General features: G+C 32.3%; 1 pseudogene; it reads right to left on the bottom strand.

The window, feature by feature from the left end:
• On the bottom strand, positions 2164–4074 carry LOC110012089 (annotated as a pseudogene).

Here is a 4970-nt window from a genome sequence, read left to right as displayed (position 1 = left end):
ATTAGAGGCCTTAAAATTACTAAATATTTAATTTAAAATTATAACATTTCATTCGAAATTACGAAATTTACCTCGAATAAATATTAAAAACGAGATTCCACTAGCAAGTTTGCCTTCAAATTATCAAATTCCACGAGTTAATTCTTGTGTTTGAACAATAATCATACTTAATTGTACTTTAAATTCTTTGCTAAATTAATATATTTCAACATTTTGCAATATTTTTGTGTTTAGAATTTTAGACATGAAATTTTCTGAGTACAAATTTATAATTGCCTATGTTATGATAATTACAATTTAGGAATCTTGGTAAATAAATATTATCTATCAATAATAAAATAAAATCAATTTAAAAATTTATGTTCGACAAAGATCAATCAACACTTGTCTGACAAAGGTCTCGTTCCAACTCCCTCCTCAAGATGATAACTTTGATGAGTGGCATTTTGGTGGATTCAAAGTCTATTTTGACCTTGCAGCAGCATTTTTTGGGTAACTCTTACGTAATTCAAGCTGCTTTTCCAGGACTTACAAGCTTTCGGCGATAAATTTGGGGTGCTCAAAGATGGAGTTGGTATTTATTTATGATTATTTTAGACTATAAGATAATGCAAATTTTACCAAGGCTTGTTCGGGATCCATCCTTATTTTTTATTTAATTTTTTCTCTCTTTTATTAGTCTTGCTTTGGATTTGATATTCTGCAAAGAAAGTAGTACTTCCCATTTCCTTCTTTAGAAAATATGCTGTACTTATCTAACTTGTACTTATATATTGAGATGGGAGAGGATCCTGAAAAATCCACCTACCCTATCTGAGTAGTTTTTGGCTAAAAACAAAAAGAAAAAAACTTGTCTGATTTTAGCTATATATAATATTTTGGTCTTGAATGTCGAAATAAACGAATAATAGTCGTGGTAAATTAGATTTGCTATAATTTTTTAAATAATAATTGTGATTATTGACCATCATAAAAATTCTTGAATATTTCTTCTCCTAAAAATAAAACATCTAACCAAATAATTAACAAGAAATGAAGAAGATAAGGGGGGCGCATGACAACTTAGATCACTTGAGTGCTTAGAAATCAATACAAAAGTATATAGATAATTTAGATTAAAGCATACATGCTCAAGCATTTAAGAGCCTAAACATTTAATAATACTGCTAGATTCCGCCTTCAACTATTTAAATTCCTAAAATGCTATTGGATAGGCAAAAACTATCTAAACTTTCTTGGTACGGACTTCTCAAGTGCTATGTTTTTCTTTTTCTTTTTCTTTTTCCTTTTTTTTTTTTGTATTCAATCTCTAATTTTGTGTTTGATTTTATGGTTTTTCTTTTTTTAATGTCTGATTCCATCTCCAATTTAATAGCTAAAGACATTTTTTTTTTTTTTTGTGAAAAAAGCAAACAACCCATGTGATATTCTAAAGGAACAAATTATCTCTTTATAAAAAACAATAGCAATATATTATTTTTTAAAATGCATTGTTTGCTCCCCTATACTTTTTAAAATGAAACAATTTACCTTTTTAAAAAGGGAGGTAAATCGCTTCATTTTAAAACACATAGAAAGATAAATTGTTATTTATTTTTTCATAAAAACTAATTTACTCATTTATAATATCATTACCGTAAATTGTATTAAATTGAATTTTCTTTTTTCGCCTTCCGGACAAACATTTGTTCCAACATTTATCCACTAGAGTGCATATTATAATTAACTTTATTATTTTTCTTCATTTCTTTGTGTTTTGTTGGTCTTCTAATTTAATAAAGATAGAGTTTCTTACAAATTATTGAAAGATTCGTTAGAATGCGACACAACTAGATTTTTAAGTGAAAATGGGATTTTTGGGAGATGGAGAAGAATACGAAAGTATATATCTATCTTTTCTATATTTAATTTGATTGTAATTGTATACTTGAGACGAAATTCATTTTATTTGCCTATTTTCACAAAAAGAAGATCTCACGATTTTATCTCGTTGATAGAGACCTCTTAATTAATAGTCGGGAATCTAGGTGAAAAAAATTAGAAACACATAGTTATCCGCAACTTTTGATTCTTTCTACAATTAGATCTTCGGTCACCAAAGAAAACTCTATTCTTATTTACTTTGATTTTGATAAGCTAACTACTTGTTTGCTACAATTGAACTTAGTGTGCTCTACTTGAATTGGAATTCAAAGGAAAGAAGGCATGGAGATTAAATAACCCACTCAAAACACTTTCTAAAAGATTACGTGGTACGATTAGGTCAAATAGGCCCTTCTCGAAAAATATTCAGCCGCTTGTGAACCTTCGAATAACTGTTTTATTCAATATTTGCTCAATTACTCTTTTACCCGCAAATGCAATTTAGGAATTAGGTTCGGCAATAATGATATCTCCAAACATACCAAAACTAGTAGTTACCCCAGTAGTAGTAGGATAAGGATTGATACATAAAATAACTTTTGATTTGATTGATAAGCATATAAGGCAAAAGAATGTTTAGCCATTTGCATGAAGCTCAAATTTTCTGCTTACATGCACCCCCCCCCCTCTCCAGCGCACACTATAATAAGAGGTAGAAATTGGTTGGTAGCGCACCCAATCAAACGGATAATTTTCTTCCCGACTATGGGTCCCATACTACCCCCCATAAACTCAAAATCAATTGATCTATGTCTGTTTGAACAGCCTCAGTTAATCATATCTTGCTTTGATAATTATAAATACGATCTTTATAAGGCTTCTTCTCCGAATAAAATTCAATGGGATCTAGAGAGACATATCTTCATCTATAGGATCCCAAATATCGGGATCGATCAAAACTTTGATTCTTTCTGAACTACTCATTTTCAAATGTTATCCACATTGTTCACAAATATTCATTTTTTATTTCAAAAAATTCTTATAATTTAATGCATAACAATTTTTGCATTGAATCCACAACTTCCTGTAGTTTTTAATTGCATCGAGATCATTAGACCTTTCTCCTAGAGTTAAATCACTACTCTTCACGCGGGTTTCTACATTGGACCTCCCGATTTCACTACTAGTTCGATTCTACGTTTATAAAAAACGCACCTAGAAATGTAACTATCACTACTATCACTTTCAATGGATGTATCAATAGAGATTTTAGACTAAAGATAACTTTCAACGTAACTAGTAATGTGATTATTCCAACAAGATTTAGAATCGTACATTTAACGATTATATAAGGAATTGTCGTTCGAAGATTTATTATTCGTAGAAGTAGAATAACGATAATTGAAAGAAGAGTTCACTCAGAAAAGAATGATCGTTGTCTATCTAAAAAATATGATTTTCAAAATCAAAATAGATAGAATAATAGTCTCCATTACTATCCGTAACTAAAAAAGTATCATCAGAGTTGAAATTCCGAATGTCTTTGACTCCAAATAAATGATTGACATTACTATAACTCAAATTGTCACAACCCCTCCAACTATGAATGTTTTTAGTTCTATCTTTTCTATTCGGATCTTCACTTTCACTACTAGGACCAAGATTGTCCGTTTTTCTTTATCTCGTACCTGTGTTCTAACTCCTTCTAACTATCGAGAACGTCTAGTTTCTAGAGATGGAGATTGCCACTACTACTGAGCTTCAGCAGGCTGAAGATGTTGAGGAAGATGATGACGTTGCTATTTTTTTAATATTTGAGGCGGGATAGCGAAGTCGTGTTTTTGGCTATACGTTTTCTTTTGTTTTTCTGGTTATTTTCTGACTTGGCATATAAGTAATATTTTTATTTCCTGATTGGTCCACGTAATACGGTTGGTTAATTACTTTGTTAATGCAGTTCTTAAGCAGTTGCCTTCTTTTTATTTTACCAGTGTTTGAACCCATTCTGGTGATCTTCTTCATGATTTTGTTAATGAGATGCAGAGCCTCTTGTCTATGATATTCTCTGATGATTTTCCTTTGTATTTGATATTTTTTGCGAGTTTTAACATGGTATCACAACCTTCTTCTTAAAGGTCTCTGGATTCACACTGCACTGTATCCGTAGATATATCTAGTTTTCTTCATGGTTGAAGAAGCAACTTCATCCATGATGGGACAGGGACCTGGTGAAGCCTTGATGTAATATGAGAAGGATATACTATTTATTTATCCTTCTGAGCATCTGAATATGGTGCTGATGTCTTCTCCTTTGGATGGTACCAATTTCCTGGTATGGCAACGAGCAATGTACGTCTCCCTTGGAATGAAAATGAGCTTGGTTTCACAGATAGAACCCTTCCAAGACCAGCTCTTAGATCGCTCAATTTTGAGCAATGGAAGCACGTTGATATAATGTTGACATCATGGATCTAGAATTCCATGACCAAAGAAATAGCGGAATCATTCATGTACTGTAATCCTTCGCGAGAATTAAGGCTCACCATATAGGCGAGGTATGACCGAAGTAACGGGCCATTGATCTACTAGTTATAGAGGGAATTGTCTTCTGTGGCGCAATAAAAGTTAAATCTTACTGCATATCTTACAAACATGACGAAGCTTTAGAACGAGCTCAATTGCTTGGCACCTGCACCGAAATGCAACTATGGTGGTTGTACCTATGACATTCATAAGAAAATTGACGAACTCACCTCATCAACTCAATTAAAGCAATTTCTTATGGGCCTTCATGAGACCTTCAACAACTAAAGGAGTCAGGTTCTTGTGCTCGATCCACTGCCTAGTGTGGAAAAGGCTTTCTGTATGGTGTACACTATTGAGCAACAGAGGGAAATACAGGCGTCTATAGGAGTAAATACAAATAATGTGGCTTATCAGTTAACTCTGAAGGAGAATAAGAGGGAAGGTGATAAGTATATATAGAGAAAGATATTCGTTGCAGACAAAAGGAACTTAATATGATCGCGTTGTCGAACACTGGGACATGAGCAAGATACTTGTTTCCAACTACATGGTATACTTGACTAGTACAAATCTATGAATGA

This window comes from Sesamum indicum, linkage group LG6, assembly GCF_000512975.1.
Source record: "Sesamum indicum cultivar Zhongzhi No. 13 linkage group LG6, S_indicum_v1.0, whole genome shotgun sequence".
In the NCBI taxonomy this organism is placed as follows: domain Eukaryota; kingdom Viridiplantae; phylum Streptophyta; class Magnoliopsida; order Lamiales; family Pedaliaceae; genus Sesamum; species Sesamum indicum.
This window is presented reverse-complemented; position numbering and strand designations above follow the sequence as displayed.